At 32.4% G+C, this 26,525-nt stretch overlaps 1 protein-coding gene across 1 annotated transcript in view; it reads right to left on the reverse strand.

Moving 5' to 3' along the window:
* Positions 1–26,525, reverse strand: part of LOC134709890 (uncharacterized) — a 214,468-nt gene that overhangs the window by 183,575 nt on the left and 4,368 nt on the right. The gene's annotated exons all lie outside the window — the stretch shown is intronic.

Here is a 26,525-nt window from a genome sequence, read left to right on the forward strand (position 1 = left end):
GTAAATAGATATAATAAGATGTTATTTGAGTGCCAATGAGAGAACTCTCCATCCAAGTCATGTTATTTTGCATTTAATATTATAGACCTCTTCCATTAGCCACTTGTATTAATTTATGAATTGTCAATCATAACATGTATATAACTGTTGTCCCCTGCTCACAGTGGGGAGGTGGAAGAAGGCCTAAAAGATACATCTCCAGACATTTTCCCTGACCGTAACCGTAGTTCTTTAGCCTCTGTCTTTAGGACATCTGCCACATATTTATGCTTGATCTGTCTTTTGACAATAAAATCCGTGGTGACTCTGGCTTTACTCAGTTTTATAGTACATTAGTAAGATATGTTGTTATATTTCAGGACATTTATCTTCCGATATGTATGGCCCTTGATGATTAAAGAATTGTCTCCTCTGCTCGTTTCAGTGTGCAATATGTCTATCATGTTACAATGAAGTTAATATGAATCAAAATTATCTTAAACATAAACGAAAAACATTTAGAACCAAATTTTACCAATGGTACAGTACATGTACAAGTATTAATTTACCTGTAAATCTAATTAGGAGCAAATGAAAAATCGGCGCAAATGAAACTAGAGGCTCTAAAGAGCCTGTGTCGCTCATCTTGGTATATGTGAACAAAGGAAGCAGACAGTTCATGACAAAATTGTGTTTAGGTGATTGTGATGTGTTTGTACATCTTACTTTACTGAACATCCTTGCTGCTTACAATTATCTCTATCTATAATGAACTTGTCTGTGTAGTTTCAGTGGAAAATTTTAGTAAAAATTTACAAATTTTATAAAAATTGTTAAAAATTGATTATCATGATTATAAAGGACAATAACTTCTTAGGGGGTCAATTGACTATTTTGGTCATTTCGACTTATTTTTGAGTCTTAAATTGCTGTACATTATTGCTGTTTACAGTTTATCTCTATCTATAATAATATTCAAGATAATAACCCAAAACATCTAAAAATTTCAGGGCAGATAGATCTTGACCAGATAAACAATTTTACCCCATGTCAGATTTGCTCTAAATGCTTTGGTTTTTGAGTTATGAGCCAAAAACTGCAGTTTACCCCTAAGCTCTATTTTTAGCAATAGCAGTCATCTTGGTTGGTTTGCCCGGTCACAAAACACCATTTTATAAACTAGATAGCCTAATAATGATTCTGGCTATGCTTGGTAAAATTTGGCCCAGTATGTTTAGAATAGAAGATTTTTGAAAAGTTAACTAAGATTTACGAAAAATGGTTAAAAATTGACTATAAAGGGCAATAACTCCTTAAGGGGTCAACTGACCATTTTGGTCATTTTGACTTATTTTTGAGTCTTAAATTGCTGTACATTATTGCTGTTTACAGTTTATCTCTATCTATAATAATATTCAAGATAATAACCCAAAACATCTAAAAATTTCAGGGCAGATAGATCTTGACCAGATAAACAATTTTACCCCATGTCAGATTTGCTCTAAATGCTTTGGTTTTTGAGTTATGAGCCAAAAACTGCAGTTTACCCCTAAGCTCTATTTTTAGCAATAGCAGTCATCTTGGTTGGTTTGCCCGGTCACAAAACACCATTTTATAAACTATATAGCCTAATAATGATTCTGGCTATGTTTGGTAAAATTTGGCCCAGTATGTTCAGAGTAGAAGATTTTTGAAAAAGTTAACTAAGATTTACGAAAAATGGTTAAAAATTGACTATAAAGGGCAATAACTCCTTAAGGGGTCAACTGACCATTTTAGTCATGTTGACTTATTTATAAATCTTACTTTGCTGAACATTATTGCTGTTTACAGTTTATCTCCATCTATAGTAATATTCAAGATAATAACCAAAAACAGTAAAATTTCCTTAAAATTACCAATTTAGGGGCAGCAACCCAACAATGGGTTGTCTGATTCATCTGAAAATTGTAGGGCAGATAGATCTTGACCTGATAAACAATTTTACCCCTTGTCAGATCTGCTTTGGTTTTTGAATTATAAGCCAAAAACTGCATTTTACCCCTATGTTCTATTTTTAACCATGGCGGCCATCTTGATTGGTTGGCCGAGTAAAAAAACACAAATTTTAAACTAGATACATCAATGATGATTGTTGCCAAGTTTGGTTTAATTTGGCCAAGTAGTTTCAGAGAAGAAGATTTTTGTAAAAGTTAACGACGGACGACGGACGACGGACGACGGACGACGGACGACGGACGCCAAGTGATGAGAAAAGCTCACTCGGGACTTCGGTCCCGGTGAGCTAAAAATGAAATCGGCGCAAATGAAAGAATGAAAATTTTCAAAATCGGAGCAAATGTCATACGCCCATGTAAACAAGAAAATGTGGTATGATTAAGAGACCAAAGATACAGAAATTAACAACCATAGCTAGGTCACCACACAGCTTTCAACAATGAGCAAAGGCCATACAGCACTGTCAGCTATAAGAGGCTGTGAAATGACAAATGTTAACAATTCAAATGAGAAACAATAAAACTAACAGCCTACACAAAAAATAAGGTACGAAAAAAAAATTGTATCGCAAACAAATGGCAACCACTCACTCAGCTCCTGATCATGACTTGGGACAGGATGAACCCATTTGAAAAGATTCTCCTATGTTATTGAACAATTGTAATCAGTAAAATGTGATATTAATTTGTGCATTTTTTTTAAATAATAACTATTCTGACTGTATATTGGCCAGATAACACATAAGGATACCATAAAGGAAAAGCTCATTACAGTCAGTCTTTCGTTTGGTAAATTCTGACATCCATATCTTAATTTCCTATATCCTTCATGTTAAAGCAAACTAGAGGCTCCAAGGAGCTGTGTTGCTCACCTGATATTTTTATGTACAATTGACGGATGAAATAATGCAGCTGTTATACTCTTGCTTTAGTTTCAGTCAACCAGGTGCTCAGCAGCATGCAGCTTTATACGAACTCAAAAATATGAACAGAATAATCAAGCTTGACACAGCTCTGATTTTGTCAAAAATTGGATCCCAATCGAAAATCAGAGCTGTGTCAAGCTGTTTTATTTCAGAAACAAAACAATTGTCAAGATCTTTTGAAAATTTGGATTTTCTTTTTTATTGAAAACATCTACCACTCACTTTTCATGCAATTAGTCCAAAACCTGACATTTTTTTATACATAATTTACAAGTAGTGTAAGGGAGGTAAATCCGAAACATACCAATTAAATTTTAAATGTTTTAGACTTACCTCCCTTACACTGCCTTTAACTTTTTAATTGTCCATTGACCAGAAAAACCTAGTTTTCCACTTTTTTACCACTAATTATAAAAAATTTTGAGCCATAACCCCCAACGCGGATAGGTTTATGCAATTTCAAATCATTTTTGAAGAGTTTTGGTGATTGCATTGAAATCTCATCTATTACGTCATTTTCGAAACTATACGAATTTTGATTGGCTAAATCGGGCTATTGGTATTTTACGGAACGGAACGGAACGGAACAGAATTTCATTTAAGGTATCCAAAGGGGGCATTTATCAAAATTTCGAAAAATCTTTAAAACAAAACAAACTTTAAAATTTCTGTGTTTTACGGTTTTCCATATACAAATAACACAAATGTATACTTAATCTCATCTTCACAGGTGAAATGTGTAATAATGTATAACATCGGGAACTATTCTGTAGATGAATATGTCGGATTGTCCTGATAAATTATCATGAAATTAACGCATTTGCAAGTCATGCATTATGATATCTAGACTGACCTCACGTCGTCCTTTCCGGCGATGATTAGAAACATTGGTTCTGATTTTAACTTTTTAAATTTATTATTCCGTTCCGTTCCGCAAAGTACCAATTGCTCTGAGGAATTGGTATTTAACGGAATCGAACGGAAACAGACATCTTTAATGTAATTAAAGCAGTATGATAAAAAAAAAATTCTGACACCTTTTTTTGCATGAGTGGTATGTGTTTTAGATAGCATTTTCGACTTGATCAATAATAAAAAATTTAACACAAAGGCAGGTTACACAAAAAGTCTTTCTCCTTCCATCGGTAATTATATTTTAAAAAAGAGCCCTTCAACAGCCGGTTCCGACGATGATTAGAGACAGTGATCAAGTTGAATCTGATTTTAACTTTTTAAATTTATTATTCCGTTCCGTTCCGTTCCGCAAAGTACCAATTGCTCTGAGGAATTGGTATTTAACGGAATCGAACGGAAACAGACATCTTTAATGTAATAAAAGCAGTATGATAAAAAAAAATTGTCTGACACCTCTTTTTGCATGAGTGGTATGTGTTTTAGATAGCATTTTCGACTTGATCAATAATAAAAAATTTAACACAAAGGCAGGTTACACAAAAAGTCTTTCTCCTTCCATCGGTAATTATCTTTTAAAAAAGAGGCCTTCAACAGCCTGTTCCGACGATGATTAGAGACAGTGATCAAGTTGAATCTGATTTAAACTTTTTAATTTATTATTCCGTTCCGTTCCGCAAAGTACCAATTGCTCTGAGGAATTGTTATTTAACGGAATCGAAAGGAAACAGACATTTATAATGTAATAAAAGCAGTATGATAAAAAAAAAAATGTGTCTGACACCCCTTTTTGCACGAGAAATAAGTGTTTTAGATAGCATTCCCGACCTGATAAATAATTAAGAATTTAAAACAAAGGCAGCTTAGACAAAAAGTCTTACTCCTTCCATTGGTAATTATATTTTTTAAAAAAGGCCTTCCACCTCTCGTGCCGACGAGGATTAGAAACAGTAATCAAGTTGAATCTGATTTAAACTTTTTAATTTATTATTCCGTTCCGTTCCGTTCCGCAAAGTACCAATTGCTCTGAGGAATTGGTATTTAACGGAATCGAACGGAACCAGACATTTATAATGTAATAAAAGCAGTATGATAAAAAAATTGTGTCTGACACCCCTTTTTGCAGAAGAAATAAGTGTTTTAGATAGCATTCCCGACCATATAAATAATTAAGAATTTAACACAAAGGCCGGATAGACAAAAAGTCTTACTTCTTCCATTGGTAATTATATTTTTTAAAAGAGGCCTCCCACCTCTCGTTCCGACGAGGATTAGAAACAGTGATCAAGTTGAATCTGATTTAAACATCTATAATGTAATAAAAGCAGTATGATAAAAACAAGTCAGACCCTTATTTTTGGAATGAGTGGTAAGTGTTTTAGATAGCATTTCGACTTGATCAATATTTAAATAAACAGCTGCGCCATGAGCGCATGATACGCCCGTCGTCTTGTGAAAAAACATAAATCTTTTTTGAATAACACAGGGTTGTACAGGATGTCATGCTTAGTATATCCGGACTCCTTCCTTATTCCTGCTCAATAGGAAGATTGTACAAGATGTATTTGGAAACCCGACGCAACATTAGCCTGTTAAGTTTTAAGCAATAGAGATACAGCGCAACATGTGAAAAAAACCCTCTTTTTTTACAAAAAACTCAATAACTCGAAAATATAAAAATGAATTATCACCAAAAAGTATACAGATCTTTAGATTAATATTACAAAGAAGTGTGTAAAGTTTTAAGCAATAATCATAAATCGTTTTTGAGATATGGTGCGACATGTAACCCCCCCCCCCTTTTTTTTACAAAATACTCAATAACTCAAAAATGAAATTTTGAATCATCACCAAAACGTATACAGATCTTAAGATTAATATAACAAAGACATTTGTAAAGTTTTAAGCAATAATCATAAATCGTTATTGAGATATGGTGCGACATGTAAACCCCCCCCCCTTTTTTTTTTAACAAAATACTCAATAACTCAAAAATGAAATTTTGAATCATCACCAAAACGTATACAGATCTTAAGATTAATATAACAAAGACATGTGTAAAGTTTTAAGTAATAATCATAAATCGTTTTTGAGATATGGTGCGACATGTAAAAAAAACCTCCCCCTTTTTTACAAAATACTCAATAACTCAAAAATTAAATTTTGAATCATCACCAAAAAGTATACAGATATTAAGATTAATATAAATAAGAAGTATTTAAAGTTTTAAGCCATAATCAAGAATCCTTTTTGAGATACGGTGCGACATGTGAAAAAAACACACCCCTGTTTTAGTTACAAAGTGCCGTAACTCATAAAGTTGTAATCTAATTTTCACAAAAAAGTATACAGATCATTTGACCATCATAAGAAACAACTATGTTAAGTTTCGTGAAATTTGGATAAGTCGTTCTCAAGTTACGGTGCGACCTGTTTACACCGCACAGACGGACGGACGGACGGACGGACACTGGACATTTGTATACCATAATACGTCCCGTCAAAATTGACGGACGTATAAAAAATAACACAAAGACAGGTTAGACAAAAGGTCTTTCTACTTCCATTGGTAATTATAAATTAAAAAAGGGGCCTTCCGAAGATGATTAGAAACAGTGATCAAAACTTGACAGACAAAAGATTGACGTGCAAGTTTGACACAATGTAATGTGATGCCTGAAACACTTCTCAAGCAACGTGGGTCCTATTTGGCACCACAAATACCAGAGATCTACAAAAAGCTTGGCTGTGACAAAGAGACGTTTGCAGTACTCAAACTTTATTTATAGAACGAACAACATAAAAACAAGTACACAATCCCGAACCCAATAACCGTTACAGTAATTAAAAAATTGACACTGTCATAGTTTAAGTACACTTGTATTTCTACATCAAAAGCTTGTCATTCGCACTGTATATTGTCAAAGTTGCGGACTTCTAATTTAATAAAAGGTTGATTTTGATATTTTCATTTGTAACCACTGTAGTGACGCCGGGTATAATTGACGAGAGCTTTGTTTTTATTCAAGACATTTTTTTTAATTTTTTTTTTAACTTAAATACACATGCATGATATTCATTAGCACAATTTAAAAAGTACATTCAAATGAATTCCAAGAGGATCAACATTACTTTAGACATACAAATGTAGCAACTCATTCCGAAATTTAATAATTAACGACAACTTTTTTTTGCCCATTTCATCATTTTTTTTTCCCGAAAATTTTAAAATATAGTAAGGAATGGATGGATTTTGGGTAACCTGCATTTGTGTTAAATTATTTATTAATGATCAGGTCGAGAATGCTATCCAAAAAAATTACCACTCATTCAAAAAAAGAAGTGTCAGCCTTTTTTTATCACACTGATTTTATTACATTTGTAGATGTCTGTTTCCGTTCGATTCCGTTAAATACCAATTCCTCAGACCAATTGGTACTTTGCGGAACGTGCAATGTGAAAAATGGCCGGCAGGCATGGCTTTTTATCAGGAATTTAATGTAATGGACTTGAAATAAAAAACAAATATATATTTGTTCAGGCCCCCCCCCCCCCATTGGCCCCCTTAATCTCGGGTCCCATAAGAGCAATATAAATCCGTAGGCAGTCTACAAATAGAAAATTAATAAGGAATATAAAGAACAGGTTTTTATTACATTATAGATGTCTGTTTCCGTTCGATTCCGTTAAATACCAATTCCTCAGAGCAATTGGTACTTTGCGGAACGGAACGGAATAATAAATTAAAAGTTTAAATCAGATTCAACTTGATTACTGTTTCTAATCATCGTCGGAACGAGAGGTGGAAGGCCTCTTTTAAAAAATATAAGTACCGATGGAAGGAGAAAGACTTTTTGTGTAACCTGCCTTTGTGTTAAATTTTTTATTATTGATCAAGTCGAAAATGCTATCTAAAACACATACCACTCATGCAAAAAGAGGTGTCAGACATTTTTTTTTTTATCATACTGCTTTTATTACATTATAGATGTCTGTTTCCGTTCGATTCCGTTAAATATCAATTCCTCAGAGCAATTGGTACTTTGCGGAACCGAACGGAACGGAATAATAAATTAAAAAGTTTAAATCAGATTCAACTTGATCACTGTTTCTAATCCTCGTCGGAACGACAGGTGGGAGGCCTCTTTTAAAAAATATAATTACCAATGGAAGAAGTAAGACTTTTTGTCTATCCGGCCTTTGTGTTAAATTCTTAATTATTTATCTGGTCGGGAATGCTATCTAAAACACTTATTTCTTCTGCACAAAGAGGTGTCAGACACATTTTTTTTTATCATACTGCTTTTATTACATTATAAATGTCTGTTTCCGTTCGATTCCGTTAAATACCAATTCCTCAGAGCAATTGGTACTTTGCGGAACGGAACGGAACGGAATAATAAATTAAAAAGTTTAAATCAGATTCAACTTGATCACTGTTTCTAATCCTCGTCGGAACGAGAGGTGGGAGGCCTCTTTTAAAAAATATAATTACCAATGGAAGAAGTAAGACTTTTTGTCTATCCGGCCTTTGTGTTAAATTCTTAATTATTTATCTGGTCGGGAATGCTATCTAAAACACTTATTTCTTCTGCAAAAAGAGGTGTCAGACACATTTTTTTTATCATACTGCTTTTATTACATTATAAATGTCTGTTTCCGTTCGATTCCGTTAAATACCAATTCCTCAGAGCAATTGGTACTTTGCGGAACGGAACGGAACGGAATAATAAATTAAAAAGTTTAAATCAGATTCAACTTGATCACTGTTTCTAATCCTCGTCGGAACGAGAGGTGGGAGGCCTCTTTTAAAAAATATAATTACCAATGGAAGAAGTAAGACTTTTTGTCTATCCGGCCTTTGTGTTAAATTCTTAATTATTTATCTGGTCGGGAATGCTATCTAAAACACTTATTTCTTCTGCAAAAAGAGGTGTCAGACACATTTTTTTTATCATACTGCTTTTATTACATTATAAATGTCTGTTTCCGTTCGATTCCGTTAAATACCAATTCCTCAGAGCAATTGGTACTTTGCGGAACGGAACGGAACGGAATAATAAATTAAAAAGTTTAAATCAGATTCAACTTGATCACTGTTTCTAATCCTCGTCGGAACGAGAGGTGGGAGGCCTCTTTTAAAAAATATAATTACCAATGGAAGAAGTAAGACTTTTTGTCTATCCGGCCTTTGTGTTAAATTCTTAATTATTTATCTGGTCGGGAATGCTATCTAAAACACTTATTTCTTCTGCAAAAAGAGGTGTCAGACACATTTTTTTTATCATACTGCTTTTATTACATTATAAATGTCTGTTTCCGTTCGATTCCGTTAAATACCAATTCCTCAGAGCAATTGGTACTTTGCGGAACGGAACGGAACGGAATAATAAATTAAAAAGTTTAAATCAGATTCAACTTGATCACTGTTTCTAATCCTCGTCGGAACGAGAGGTGGGAGGCCTTTTTAAAAAATATAATTACCAATGGAAGAAGTAAGACTTTTTGTCTATCCGGCCTTGTGTTAAATTCTTAATTATTTATCTGGTCGGGAATGCTATCTAAAACACTTATTTCTTCTGCAAAAAGAGGTGTCAGACACATTTTTTTTTTATCATACTGCTTTTATTACATTATAAATGTCTGTTTCCGTTCGATTCCGTTAAATACCAATTCCTCAGAGCAATTGGTACTTTGCGGAACGGAACGGAACGGAATAATAAATTAAAAAGTTTAAATCAGATTCAACTTAATTACTGTTTCTAATCATCGTCGGAACGAGAGGTGGAAGGCCTCTTTTAAAAAATATTATTACCGATGGAAGGAGAAAGACTTTTTGTGTAACCTGCCTTTGTGTTAAATTTTTTATTATTGATCAAGTCGAAAATGCTATCTAAAACACATACCACTCATGCAAAAAGAGGTGTCAGACAATTTTTTTATCATACTGCTTTTATTACATTATAGATGTCTGTTTCCGTTCAATTCCGTTAAATACCAATTCCTCAGAGCAATTGGTACTTTGCGGAACGGAACGGAACGGAATAATAAATTAAAAAGTTTAAATCAGATTCAACTTGATCACTGTTTCTAATCCTCGTCGGAACCCGAGGTGGAAGGCCTCTTTTAAAAAATATAATTACCAATGGAAGAAGTAAGACTTTTTGTCTATCCGGCCTTTGTGTTAAATTCTTAATTATTTATCTGGTCGGGAATGCTATCTAAAACACTTATTTCTTCTGCAAAAGGGGTGTCAGACACATTTTTTTTTATCATACTGCTTTTATTACATTATAAATGTCTGGTTCCGTTCAATTCCGTTAAATACCAATTGCTCTGAGGAATTGGTACTTTGCGGAACGGAACGGAACGGAATAATATTTAAAAAGTTTAAATCAGATTCAACTTGATTACTGTTTCTAATCCTCGTCGGCACGAGAGGTGGAAGGCCTCTTTTAAAAAATATAATTACCAATGGAAGGAGTAAGACTTTTTGTCTAAGCTGCCTTTGTTTTAAATTCTTAATTATTTTTCAGGTCGGGAATGCTATCTAAAACACTTAGTTCTCGTGCAAAAAGGGGTGTCAGACACATTTTTTTTTATCATACTGCTTTTATTACATTATAAATGTCTGTTTCCGTTCGATTCCGTTAAATACCAATTCCTCAGAGCAATTGGTACTTTGCGGAACGGAACGGAACGGAATAATAAATTAAAAAGTTTAAATCAGATTCAACTTGATCACTGTTTCTAATCCTCGTCGGAACGAGAGGTGGGAGGCCTCTTTTAAAAAATATAATTACCAATGGAAGAAGTAAGACTTTTTGTCTATCCGGCCTTGTGTTAAATTCTTAATTATTTATCTGGTCGGGAATGCTATCTAAAACACTTATTTCTTCTGCAAAAAGAGGTGTCAGACACATTTTTTTTTTATCATACTGCTTTTATTACATTATAAATGTCTGTTTCCGTTCGATTCCGTTAAATACCAATTCCTCAGAGCAATTGGTACTTTGCGGAACGGAACGGAACGGAATAATAAATTAAAAAGTTTAAATCAGATTCAACTTAATTACTGTTTCTAATCATCGTCGGAACGAGAGGTGGAAGGCCTCTTTTAAAAAATATTATTACCGATGGAAGGAGAAAGACTTTTTGTGTAACCTGCCTTTGTGTTAAATTTTTTATTATTGATCAAGTCGAAAATGCTATCTAAAACACATACCACTCATGCAAAAAGAGGTGTCAGACAATTTTTTTATCATACTGCTTTTATTACATTATAGATGTCTGTTTCCGTTCAATTCCGTTAAATACCAATTCCTCAGAGCAATTGGTACTTTGCGGAACGGAACGGAACGGAATAATAAATTAAAAAGTTTAAATCAGATTCAACTTGATCACTGTTTCTAATCCTCGTCGGAACCCGAGGTGGAAGGCCTCTTTTAAAAAATATAATTACCAATGGAAGAAGTAAGACTTTTTGTCTATCCGGCCTTTGTGTTAAATTCTTAATTATTTATCTGGTCGGGAATGCTATCTAAAACACTTATTTCTTCTGCAAAAGGGGTGTCAGACACATTTTTTTTTATCATACTGCTTTTATTACATTATAAATGTCTGGTTCCGTTCAATTCCGTTAAATACCAATTGCTCTGAGGAATTGGTACTTTGCGGAACGGAACGGAACGGAATAATATTTAAAAAGTTTAAATCAGATTCAACTTGATTACTGTTTCTAATCCTCGTCGGCACGAGAGGTGGAAGGCCTCTTTTAAAAAATATAATTACCAATGGAAGGAGTAAGACTTTTTGTCTAAGCTGCCTTTGTTTTAAATTCTTAATTATTTTTCAGGTCGGGAATGCTATCTAAAACACTTAGTTCTCGTGCAAAAAGGGGTGTCAGACACATTTTTTTTTATCATACTGCTTTTATTACATTATAAATGTCTGTTTCCGTTCGATTCCGTTAAATACCAATTCCTCAGAGCAATTGGTACTTTGCGGAACGGAACGGAACGGAATAATAAATTAAAAAGTTTAAATCAGATTCAACTTGATCACTGTTTCTAATCCTCGTCGGAACGAGAGGTGGGAGGCCTCTTTTAAAAAATATAATTACCAATGGAAGAAGTAAGACTTTTTGTCTATCCGGCCTTTGTGTTAAATTCTTAATTATTTATCTGGTCGGGAATGCTATCTAAAACACTTATTTCTTCTGCAAAAAGAGGTGTCAGACACATTTTTTTTATCATACTGCTTTTATTACATTATAAATGTCTGTTTCCGTTCGATTCCGTTAAATACCAATTCCTCAGAGCAATTGGTACTTTGCGGAACGGAACGGAACGGAATAATAAATTAAAAAGTTTAAATCAGATTCAACTTGATCACTGTTTCTAATCCTCGTCGGAACGAGAGGTGGGAGGCCTCTTTTAAAAAATATAATTACCAATGGAAGAAGTAAGACTTTTTGTCTATCCGGCCTTTGTGTTAAATTCTTAATTATTTATCTGGTCGGGAATGCTATCTAAAACACTTATTTCTTCTGCAAAAAGAGGTGTCAGACACATTTTTTTTATCATACTGCTTTTATTACATTATAATTGTCTGTTTCCGTTCGATTCCGTTAAATACCAATTCCTCAGAGCAATTGGTACTTTGCGGAACGGAACGGAACGGAATAATAAATTAAAAAGTTTAAATCAGATTCAACTTGATCACTGTTTCTAATCCTCGTCGGAACGAGAGGTGGGAGGCCTCTTTTAAAAAATATAATTACCAATGGAAGAAGTAAGACTTTTTGTCTATCCGGCCTTTGTGTTAAATTCTTAATTATTTATCTGGTCGGGAATGCTATCTAAAACACTTATTTCTTCTGCAAAAAGAGGTGTCAGACACATTTTTTTTATCATACTGCTTTTATTACATTATAAATGTCTGTTTCCGTTCGATTCCGTTAAATACCAATTCCTCAGAGCAATTGGTACTTTGCGGAACGGAACGGAACGGAATAATAAATTAAAAAGTTTAAATCAGATTCAACTTGATCACTGTTTCTAATCCTCGTCGGAACGAGAGGTGGGAGGCCTTTTTAAAAAATATAATTACCAATGGAAGAAGTAAGACTTTTTGTCTATCCGGCCTTGTGTTAAATTCTTAATTATTTATCTGGTCGGGAATGCTATCTAAAACACTTATTTCTTCTGCAAAAAGAGGTGTCAGACACATTTTTTTTTATCATACTGCTTTTATTACATTATAAATGTCTGTTTCCGTTCGATTCCGTTAAATACCAATTCCTCAGAGCAATTGGTACTTTGCGGAACGGAACGGAACGGAATAATAAATTAAAAAGTTTAAATCAGATTCAACTTAATTACTGTTTCTAATCATCGTCGGAACGAGAGGTGGAAGGCCTCTTTTAAAAAATATTATTACCGATGGAAGGAGAAAGACTTTTTGTGTAACCTGCCTTTGTGTTAAATTTTTTATTATTGATCAAGTCGAAAATGCTATCTAAAACACATACCACTCATGCAAAAAGAGGTGTCAGACAATTTTTTTATCATACTGCTTTTATTACATTATAGATGTCTGTTTCCGTTCAATTCCGTTAAATACCAATTCCTCAGAGCAATTGGTACTTTGCGGAACGGAACGGAACGGAAAAATAAATTAAAAAGTTTAAATCAGATTCAACTTGATCACTGTTTCTAATCCTCGTCGGAACCCGAGGTGGAAGGCCTCTTTTAAAAAATATAATTACCAATGGAAGAAGTAAGACTTTTTGTCTATCCGGCCTTTGTGTTAAATTCTTAATTATTTATCTGGTCGGGAATGCTATCTAAAACACTTATTTCTTCTGCAAAAAGGGGTGTCAGACACATTTTTTTAATCATACTGCTTTTATTACATTATAAATGTCTGGTTCCGTTCAATTCCGTTAAATACCAATTGCTCTGAGGAATTGGTACTTTGCGGAACGGAACGGAACGGAATAATATTTAAAAAGTTTAAATCAGATTCAACTTGATTACTGTTTCTAATCCTCGTCGGCACGAGAGGTGGAAGGCCTCTTTTAAAAAATATAATTACCAATGGAAGGAGTAAGACTTTTTGTCTAAGCTGCCTTTGTTTTAAATTCTTAATTATTTTTCAGGTCGGGAATGCTATCTAAAACACTTAGTTCTCGTGCAAAAAGGGGTGTCAGACACATTTTTTTTTATCATACTGCTTTTATTACATTATAAATGTCTGTTTCCGTTCGATTCCGTTAAATACCAATTCCTCAGAGCAATTGGTACTTTGCGGAACGGAACGGAACGGAATAATAAATTAAAAAGTTTAAATCAGATTCAACTTGATCACTGTCTCTAATCATCGTCGGAACGGGCTGTTGAAGGCCTCTTTTTTAGAATATAATTACCGATGGAAGGAGAAAGACTTTTTGTGTAACCTGCCTTTGTGTTAAATTTTTTATTATTGATCAAGTCGAAAATGCTATCTAAAACACATACCACTCATGCAAAAAGAGGGGTCAGACAATTTTTTTTTTATCATACTGCTTTAATTACATTAAAGATGTCTGTTTCCGTTCGATTCCGTTAAATACCAATTCCTCAGAGCAATTGGTACTTTGCGGAACGGAACGGAACGGAATAATAAATTTAAAAAGTTAAAATCAGAACCAATGTTTCTAATCATCGTCGGAAAGGACGACGTGAGGTCAGTCTAGATATCATAATGCATGACTTGCAAATGCGTTAATTTCATGATAATTTATCAGGACAATCCGACATATTCATCTACAGAATATTTCCCGATGTTATACATTATTACACATTTCACCTGTGAAGATGTAATTAAGTATACATTTGTGTTATTTGTATATGGAAAACCGTAAAACACAGAAATTTTAAAGTTTGTTTTGTTTTAAAGATTTTTCGAAATTTTGATAAATGCCCCCTTTGGATACCCTAAATGAAATCTGTTCCGTTCCGTTCCGTTCCGTTCCGTTCCGTTCCGTAAAGTACCAATAGCCCTAAATCGGACGTTGGCAGAATTTGCTATGGAGTGGTTATTTTTTGGCTACACCGAGGTCAAAGATTTATCAACTTGTTGTTTTTCGACAAGAGCATTGCGACATTAACAATGTCTTTATACATGACCATTGTTCCCTTGAACACTTACAGTTTTAAGTAAGAAAAACGCCAAAAACTAAGATTCATCATCGTCAATGATTAGCTTGTCACGTCACACTCATTATCATCAGATACAAATCCTTGGTTGCACATAGGAAGTAGAGCACATTAGGAATCCTTATGTAGTTTATTATCCCCTGAGCTTTTGGCTAAGCTGTCAAAGAACAAATGTATGAAATATTTAATCGCCGAAAATCTCTAAAGACAAGTAGTTTAGATTTCCCCAATTGCAAAAGTTGTAGGAATATTGTTTGTCGTCAATACGTAGTCAACTACGTATATATACGTCAGTATAAGTTCAACTGATTACGCTGTTGGCGGCAATTTTGAATTAGAAGACGAAATTTTCGTATGTTTTCAATTTGGACGCAGGGGTTCAAATTAGAGGTGGTCCGATATCTGCGACCTTCCATAAAGCAGTCAGACTTTCTACTTGCCCAAGTTACTAGCTACGCTCGACATGCCCGACGGACCTTGGAAGAAAAAAAAATATCTTTGCAAACATTTTTACCAAAGTTTACTAATAAACGATCTCTAACTTATTTTCATCATTACTATTCATGACAGCGATGTTCAATTTGTTCAGCCGCTAGCTTTATACAGAAAATCGCCGATGAGTAATGTGTAAATCCGGGCAAAATCGTATCTCACTATCTGTCAAAAACAACATTGAAAATAAAATCGCTGCCGCGAGAACACAATACAATATCGGGTCCGATTCCGGAAGCGGATAAGGGTAATCCCGGGTTTTGAAAACTAATAGAAAGAAAAAAACAGAAAATATTTTGTACACCAATTTTAATGTCAAAATCCAATACAATGTGACAGTTGGGAACAGTTTATCTAACAATATATATGTTCCTGGTAACAGTATAAAATTTCTTTATCAGTGATAAATGTTAGTAATGCATGTTTAAATGCTTTTCAAGTTAAACATATTTTTGCAATTTCAAGGGGTATTTTTTTCTTCTCAATTTTGATAGGTCTGTTAATAGCTGGAAGTTTCTTATATAAAAAAGATGTGGTATGATTGCCAATGAGACAACTATCCACAAGAAACCAAAATGACCAAAACTTGGTAACGATCAAGATTCCCAACCCTAAACCATATATATTCACGTATGGGACAATACAAGAAATCATATGAAATATAGGTGGAGGTCGTGGGAGAATTTATAATGGTCTAGATCCACAATCTTAAACAATATATATTTATGTATGGGAAATTATAACACATCAAATGAATTATAAGGGGTCCCTATGGTCACCCTACCCCTCCTGATTGAGAAATTGGAAACTGTCGAGCTCCCACCTTTAAATTAAACCATATATATTCATGTATGAGAACTAATCAAATGAAATATAGGGAGAGTCCTTAGGATCACCCTAACCACTCCTGTTTTATAACTTAGAAACATATGAGATCCCCACCCCTCAACCATATATATTCATGTATTGGACAATATAACATGTATAACAAATCAGATGAAATAGAGGGGTGTCACTGGGGCCCCCACCCCCTCCTTTTTGAAAACTTGATAACAGTCGAGATCCCCACCCATATATATTCATGTATAGGACAATATAAAAAAATCAAAAGAAAAATAGGTGTAGTCCCTAGGGTCACCCCACATCCTCTTGTGTGTGTTTTGAGAACTTGTAAAAGATTGAGATACCAACGCCGAAACTATATTCATTCCTGTTTGTCATTTAAAACAAGATTGAATGACAAACAAGGTCAATCTCATATGCATATCACTTTGATAAACCCTAACACCTGTCATTTTATTCCAAACTTAGACATTATGGACTCAGGATTAAGGTGGGAGTCGTTTACATTTACTATGGACAGGTCAGTCAGACCTCACGGTTGATCCCTGTAGTAGTAAACATTTGTCTGATTTGTGTCTCATAACTTTTGTACTGTACAACACAAACTTAGTTTTCTTTCCAGGGAAGCAAGTCCATTCATACTTTTACAAGCTTGTACTGAAGTCAACTTGAACTACTAACAGTCAACTGATACGATCAATTAAGATCAACTAGAAGAACTGCAATCATTGCAAATTTGTACCACTGCTGACTCATGAAAGATTCATGACCATTCGTGGTCATGTGCGTTGCTATTGAAAACCTTGATAAAATATGAATTATTTGCCTTAATGATTAATTCATTAAATGAACAAAAATGTAAAATTATATACGAATGTTTAATGTTTGTTCTTTTAAATCTTTAAAAAAAAATTGAAGCAACATTGCCACAGTTTTCATGTTTGCCTTGGTTTTTGGTTAACTGCCTACAGTGCTTACAGCGCTTTGATTATTGTTTTATACACCATCCACACAAATGAACAGTGTTGCTGTTTTTACTTGTTAAACAGAGAACGACATTGTTTCAATTCAGAATTATTTTTGTTTTTCATTGTTTTTTAAGCATGAATTTTATAAATATAAAACTTGGATTTGTTTCACAAATAGTATTTATATATCCATTGTCATTTCTAAGTTGTTTTCTACTTGTTAGCTAAGCCAACCAACATTGAAAAAGTTTTAAAATTTATCACAAGTAATTTTACAACATACAGTGACCATGCTCCCATACATGTTCAATTTAAAACTGACTTTACTATGCAGTGCAATGATATAAATACAAAATAAGTGGATTGTGAAGAATCTCAATTTTTTAAATGGAATAAAGAATTTAGAGACTTGTGCTATAATGCCCTACTAGTTAATGCTGATGATTTAAGTTCAACGATAGCTAATATGGACATAGCGTTTAAGGATGGTATGGACTTGTGCATAAATAACTTCACTCAGTGCTTAGCAAATGTGACAGCTCTTTTTTTCAAACAAATGCCAAAAGTAAAAGCAAAATTAAAGCGAAAAACCCTAAATCAGAGAGTAAATACTGATAAACCATGGTTTGACCAGAAGTGTAAAGAGCTATATGCCAATTATTGTAAAAAATTACATATTTTTAATGGTAAAAAAACATTAAATAGTCATATAGATTTGAACAGTGCCAAAAAAGCTTACAAGAAGTATGAATGCAAGCTCAAACGTAGTTACAAAAGACAGGAAGGTTATATGTTGTGTAAACTTAAGAAAGACAATCCAAGAAAATTTTATTCATTATTTAGGAAAAAAAATCAGAGGAAATGTGATTTAAACATTACTGACTTTTTTGAATATTTCAAAGAACTTGTATCAAGTGCGCCGAATAACAATAAGAGACCTGAAGTGATTAATAATGAATGTGTTTTTGATGAACTAGATGCAGATATTACAGCTGATGAGATTATAAAGGCCATGGTCCAGACTGTTTGCTGAATGATTTTTTTTATTGAATACAAGGATTTTATTATACCGCATTTATGTACTATTTTTAACGCCGTATTGAATAGTAGATATTTCCCGTCATCATGGTCAGATGCTATCCTGGTACCAATTTTCAAATCTGGTGATGCTAATGATGCAGCAAACTATCGTGGCATAAGCCTTGTCAGCAATCTAGGTAAACTTTTCACCACAATTCTTAAAAAAAGATTGTTAAATTGGGCAACTGTTAATGATATTTTATCTGATGCACAGTTTGGTTTTCGAAACGGTTATAGTACAGTTGATGCTGTTTTTTGTTTATATTCTGTTATTCAAAATACACTCTGTAAAAATAAAAGATTATATTGTTGCTTTGTAGACTACTTGAAAGCTTTTGATTCAATTGATCGCTTATGTTTATGGTACAAAATTTCCAGATTAGGTATTCGGGGAAGACTATTAACTGTTTTAAAATCTATGTATAATAATGTTAGAACCTGTATTAGATTCAATGGGCTAAATTCTGATTACTTTTGTAACAACCTTGGTTTAATGCAAGGGGAAGTTCTTTCTCCAATTTTATTTTCTTTCTATGTGAATGATTTTGAAAATGAATTTATTGCTAATGGCATTTGTGCCTTAGAGAGTTTCAAGATCTAACATTATTTTTGTTAATGTATGCTGATGACATGATTTTGATGTCTGAAACAGTAGAAGGTTTACAGGAAATGTTGAATACTTTGTCAATTTACACAGAAAAATGGGGCTTGTCTGTTAATACAAAAAAAAATTGTTGTTTTCAGGAAGGGTGTAATTGTACGGCCTAATGAGACATGGGTCTATAACGGTCAAACAATGGATATTGTGGAACAATTTTGTTATTTAGGTGTATTAATACCGTATAATTGTAAATTTCTTAATACACAGAAACATTGTGCAGAACAATGTAGAAAAGCTATGTTCAGTATGAGAAGAACTACATCATCATTATGTTTAAATGTATTTACAATGCTTAGTCTTTTTGATACTTATGTTAGTAGCATATTAATGTATGGGTGTGAAATATGGGGAGTACACAAATCTCTTATGATAGAAAAGGTCCATTTGGACTACTGCAAAATGTTATTGGGTGTCAAAAGAACGAACTCAAATGTGATGGTCTATTTTGAATTAGGTAGATTTCCACTGCAGTATGAGCGTAATTATAGAATGCTTAAGTTTTGGTTCAAAATTTTAAATAGTGACAATTGTATATTAAGGTCTTGTTATAAAGAACTTGTGTTGAATTGTTCAAAATGTATGAATTGGGCAACATATGTAAAAAGATTGATATATAGTCTTGGTATGAATAATTTGTGGGATAATCAGTGGTTGTTAAATGTAGACAGCTCATATTTGCCTTTGATAAGACAGCGTTTGTTTGATCAAGCTAACCAAGAGTTACAATTTTTATTAGATTCTTCTTCAAAGTGTAGATTATATAAGTATGTTGTAACAAATGTAGTTTTGCAATTTTATTTACAGACATGCATTCCTGTACTTTTTCGTAAATGTATAACAAGAATTCGTTTGTCTTCACATAATCTTTGTATTGAAACTGGACGTTATGTTGGTACTAATAGAAATGAAAGAAATTGTATTTTTTGTGATTTAGGAGTAATAGAGGATGAATTTCATTTTATTCTTCAATGTAGAAGATATACTGATTTGCGAAAAAAATATATAAAAAAATATTACTGGTCTAGGCCATCAACTTTTAAATTAATAGAATTATTATCAGGTGAAAACACAAAACAGCTTTGTAACTTAGGAAAGTATATACATTTCTCTTTTAAATTAAGAAACAGTTTATTGTAATAAAAGATATTTTGTATTGATGAAACTTCTGACTTCATCTATTGTTTATTATGCATATTGTTTATATTGTTTGTAATATGCCATATGTATACACTGTATATGTACTTGATTATACTGATGAGCCGTAAGGCTCAAAGTTAATAAAGAATTTGAAAAATTTGAATTTGAAAAAGTTTATGAGAAAATACCAGTCACACAAAGACAAAGAATTTATAAATGCATGTACAAACAAATAAAATGTACTATTAAGTCATATTTCAGTTAACAGGCTACTGAGATTATACAAAATGAGAGAATTTGCTCATCTCAGTTAATATATTATCCAATTTAATTTTTAGTAATAGATATGAAAATTTTAAATTGATCACCACTTTAATTCAATTAACATAAAGCATATTAATTACTTGTAGGGTTTGCTTGATAACTATTAAAATGTTTTAATCCAAATAAGTGACTTTAAAAGTTAAATTTTCAAAATACCTTTTCCAGTATGTTGAATAAATACAAACTACGAATTGGAGTATTATTACTATGTAAAGGATTTAGAATAGCTGGAATTTTTTTAATTGAAGGTCTATAGTAGGGGGTTCTATATACTGCAGGGGTTCAATATACTGCAGGGGGGTCAAAATACCATGGAAATTAATTTTTTTCTAATATCTTTTCCAGAAAATTAAATACATACAAACTACTTATTGGAGTATTATTACTATGTTAAGGAGTTGGAATAGCTTGTATTTTTGAAATTCAAGGTCTATAGTAGGGGGTTCAATATACCATGGAAGGGGGGGTCAAAATACCATGAAAATATTTTTTTTTCTTCAAAGTATCTTTTCAAGCATGTTAAATGCATACAAATTACTTATTGGAGTATTATTACTATGTTCAGGATTAAGAATAGCTAAAATTTTTGAAATTGAAGGTCTATGGTAGGGGTTTCAATATACCGCAGGGGGTCAAAATACCATGGCTAAGTAAAATTTTCAAAATATCATTTTCAGTATGTTAAATACATACAAACTACTTATTGGAGTATTATTACTATGTTAAGGAGTTAGAATAGCTTGGATTTTTGAAATACAAGGTCTTTAGTAGGGGGTTCAATATACCATGGCAGGGGTCAAAGTACTGTGAAAATATTGTTTTCTTCAAAATATCATTTCCAGTATGTTAAATACATACACACTACTAATTGGAGTATTATAACTATATTAAGGAGTAAGAAAAGCAAGATTTTTTTTAAATTGAAGGTCTATAGTAGGGGGTTCTATATACCGCAGGGAGGTCAAAATACCATAAAGATTTGGAGTTAGAATAACAGTTATAATACTCCAACAAGTAGTTTGTATGTATTTAACATACTGGAAAAGATATTTTGCAAATTTTAGTTAGCCATGGTATTTTGACCCCTCCCCTTACGGTATATTGAACCACTTCCCTTAGACCTTCAATTTCAAAAATTCAACCTATTCTAACTCCTTAACATAGTTATAATACTCCAACAAGTAGTTTGAATGTATATAACATGCTGGAAAAGATATTTTGAAAATTTTACTTAGCCATGGTATTTTGACCCTCCTGCGGTATATCTTGAACCCCCTACCATATACCTTAAATTTCAAAAATTCTAGCTATTCTTACTCCTTAACATAGCAATAATACTCCAACAAGTAGTTTGTATGCATTTAACATGCTGGAAAAGATATTTTGAAAAAAAAATAATTTCCATGGTATTTTGACCCCCCCCTGCAGTATATTGAACCCCTACTATAGACCTTAAATTTCAAAAGTTCTAGCTATTCAAACTCCTTAACATAGTAATAGTAACTTCAATAAGTAGTTTGTATGTATTTAACATTCTGGAAAAGATATAAGAAAAAAAATTATTTCCATGGTATTTTGACCCCCCTGCGGTATATTGAACCCTCTACCATAGACCTTCAATTTTTTTTAAATCTTGCTATTCAAACTCCTCAACATAGTTATTATACTCCAATAAATAGTTTGTATGTATTTAACATTCTGGAAAAGATATAAGAAAAAAAATGATTTCCATGGTATTTTGACCCCCCTGCGGTATATTGAACCCTCTACTATAGACCTTCAATTTTTTTTAAATCTTGCTATTCTAACTCCTCAACATAGTTATAATACTCCAATAAGTCGTGTGTATGTATTTAACTTTCTGGAAAAAATATTTTGAAAATTTTATTTAGCCATGGTATTTTGACCCCCTGCGGTATTTTGAACCCCTACCATAGACCTTCAATTTAAAAAATTCCAGCTATTATCTATCCTGAACAAAGTAATAATACTTCAATTAGTAGTTTGTATGTATTTGACATACTGTAAAAGATATTTGGAAAAAAAATAATTTCCATGGTATTTTGACCCCCCTATGGTATATTGAACCCCCCTCTATAGACCTTCAATTTTAAAAAAATCCAGCTTTTCTTAATCCTTTACATAGTAATAATATTCCTATAAGTAGTTTGTATGCATTAAACATGCTGGAAAAGATATTTTGAAGAAAAGAAAATTTCCATGGAATTTTGACCTCCCTGCGGTATAGTAAACCCCCTACTTTAGACCTTGAATTTCAAAAATTGAAGCTTATCTAACTCCTTAACATAGTTATAATACTCTAATAAGAAGTTTGTATGTATTTAAAATACTGGAAAATATATTTTGATAATTTTACTTAGCCAAGGTATTTTGACCCCCTGCGGTATATAAACCCCCTTCTATAGACCTTCAATTTAAAAAAAATCTTGCTTTTCTAACTCTTTAATATAGTTATAATACTCCAATTAGTAGTGTGTATGTATTTAACATACTGGAAATGATATTTTGAAGAAAACAATATTTTCACAGTACTTTGACCCCCTGCCATGGTATATTGAACCCCTACTTAAGACCTTGTATTTCAAAAATCCAAGCTATTCTAACTCCTTAACATAGTAATAATACTTCAATAAGTAGTTTGTATGTATTTAACATACTGGAAATGATATTTTGAAAATTTTACTTAGCCATGGTATTTTGACCCCCTGCGGTATATTGAACCCCCTACCATAGACCTTCAATTTCAAAAATTTTAGCTATTCTTAATCCTGAACATAGTTATAATACTCCAATAAGTAATTTGTATGCATTTAACATGCTTGAAAAGATACTTTGAAGAAAAAAATATTTTCATGGTATTTTGACCCCCCCTTCCATGGTATATTGAACCCCCTACTATAGACCTTGAATTTCAAAAATACAAGCTATTCTTACTCCTTAACATAGCAATAATACTCCAATAAGTAGTTTGTATGTATTTAATTTTCTGGAAATGATATTAGAAAAAAAATAATTTCCATGGTATTTTGACCCCCCTGCGGTATATTGAACCACTATAGACCTTCAATTTTAAAAATTCCAGCTATTCTAAATCCTTTACTTCTTCTTCTCTAAGTAAATTCTTCCGCAACGGAGCACCCGTGTCACACGGTAAAAAGAAATCCCTTATTTCTATATTACTGTTTAAAAATATGGAGCAGACTAGGTTAAAATATATACAATCCTTAAAAGATTATCGTTGTCCTAAAACCGTTTATTAATGTAAAAGCTAACATAAAAATATTTACACCTACTATTCTATGTACATTAAGCATATAATAATGTAGTCATAATATCTTAAAACGCACAGATTAAAAAGGAGTGAAATAGATTTACTGTTGAGAGGTAAAAGGACATAGTTTATTTATTTATTTCTTGACAGAAAAAAATAAAAAGATAAAAAATATAGATTGCTATTAATGGTCTGGGATTTAGCATTACTATTTAAACCACTAAAATTAAAATTAACTGTTATGTTACTGTACATAATATGCAGAATTTATATCAGTTTATTTCCATTTAACTAGTTGTTCTACAGTTAAAATAGAGGTTGATTATATGGAATCATAAAACTTTTATAAAATCTAAAATATTTGATCTGAATCATTACCAGTTAAGGCCTTTTAAAAACTTAAATATGGAATATTCCTCTTTTTGTGTTACATTGTCCATTTAAGTTTACTCTTAGGCTTCCATTTAGGATATATATGTCTGATAATTAATCAACTCAATTTTTTATTTTGTTTTTTGGGGGTAAAAGTTAATTGATAAATTAATGGTTTACATAGTAATAATACTCCAATTCGTAGTTTGTATTTATTCAACATACTGGAAAAGGTATTTTGAAAATTTTACTTAGCCATGGTATCTTGACCCCCCTGCTGTATATTGAACCCCCTACCATAGACCTTAAATTTAAAAAATTCTTGCTATTCTAACTCCTTAACATAGTAATAATACTCCAATAAGTAGTTTGTATGTGTTTAACATTCTGGAAAAGATATAAGAAAAAAAATGATTTCCATGGTATTTTGACCCCCCTGCGGTATATTGAACCCTCTACTATAGACCTTCAATTTTTTTTAAATCTTGCTATTCTAACTCCTCAACATAGTTATAATACTCCAATAAGTTGTGTGTATGTATTTAACTTTCTGGAAAAAATATTTTGAAAATTTTATTTAGCCATGGTATTTTGACCCCCTGCGGTATTTTGAACTCCTACCATAGACCTTCAATTTCAAAAATTCCAGCTATTATCTATCCTGAACAAAGTAATAATACTTCAATTAGTAGTTTGTATGTATTTGACATACTGTAAAAGATATTTGGAAAAAAAATAATTTCCATGGTATTTGACCCCCCTATGGTACAGTAAACCCCCTCCTTTAGACCTAGAATTTCAAAAATTGAAGCTAATCTAACTCCTTAACATAGTTATAATACTCTAATAAGTAGTTTGTATGTATTTAAAATACTGGAAAATATATTTTGATAATTTTACTTAGCCAAGGTATTTTGACCCCCTGCGGTATATTGAACCCCCTACCATAGACCTTCAATTTCAAAAATTCTAGCTATTCTAACTCCGTAACATAGTTATTATACTCCAATTTGTAGTTTGAATGCATTTAACATGTTTGAAAAGATATTTTGAAGAAAGGAAAAAATTACATTGTATTTTGACCCCCCCCCTTTTCCATGGTATATTGAACCCCCTCCTATAGACCTTGAATTTTAAAAATCCAAGTTTTTCTAACTCCTTTACATAGTTTCAATACTCCAATAAGTCGTGTGTATGTATTTAACATTCTGGAAAATATATTTTGAAAATTTTACTTAGCCATGTCATTTTGACCCACCTACCATGGTATATTGAACCCCCTACTATACATCCTAAGACCTTTAATGTTAAAATATCTTGCTACTGTAACTCCTTTACATATTTATTTTACTCCAATAAGGAGTTTGCATTTATTTTATTAACTTGAAAAGATGTTTTGAAAATTTTACTTTTTAGATTAACTGAGCCATGGTAATTTGACCCCCTCCCCCTTTTTTACCATGGAGAATTAAAACTGAAGTCTACCATTCTATATAAATATTTTAAATTTCAAAGAATTAAAGCGTCCAAGCTACATGGTCTAGTTATAATGCTTTAAGAAGTTTTTTGAATGAAATTGTGTTGGTTAAGAATTCAGAGCACTTATACCAAGCAAATATTTTTCTTTTAACCAATCATTGAAAATTGACCTCCCCTTCTTGTATTAATGATTTCTAATTTTTAATTAGCTTTTATATAATGTTAAATGTTTTATTAATCATCTAGAATGAAAAAAACAGGGGGGTTCAATTTACCATGGGGTTCAATTTTCCATACAGGGGGGGGGTCAATTTACCATGGGGGGGGGTTTAATTTACCATAGCGGTATTTTGACCCCAGGGTCATTTTACCATGGGGTTCAAAATACCATATGACACCAGGTTATATACGACGTGTTTTGCCCCAATTGGCACCCCATACATTTTCAATAGAAATATAAAAAAGATGGCTGATAATTTACGGTCAGCGATAAACATGTCAATTACATTGTAATAAATATAAATTTAAGTTATATCTATGCATCAGCTACTTCAGAAAAAAAAATCATATTAAAATTATTTCTAAAAAGAATAACAAAACCTGAAAACTAATCATTTCCCTTTACGCGCACTCATAATATCGTCTGCAAAAGAAAACAAACACAGAAGGCAAAACAAGATCAAACAAGGCAACATGCAGCGGTTTGCTTCTCATTCTGAAGAAGATGTTATTTATTGCAAAAAAACAGAATTTCGTTTCTGTAAACACAGTCAGGGCAAATAAGGGTGCAGAAAATTTACTTCACTGATATTTACGGGAAAAATCATGGACACAAACTTCACAGACTTGCTGAAACACTTTT

Source organism: Mytilus trossulus, chromosome 3, assembly GCF_036588685.1.
Source record: "Mytilus trossulus isolate FHL-02 chromosome 3, PNRI_Mtr1.1.1.hap1, whole genome shotgun sequence".
In the NCBI taxonomy this organism is placed as follows: Eukaryota; Metazoa; Mollusca; class Bivalvia; order Mytilida; family Mytilidae; genus Mytilus; species Mytilus trossulus.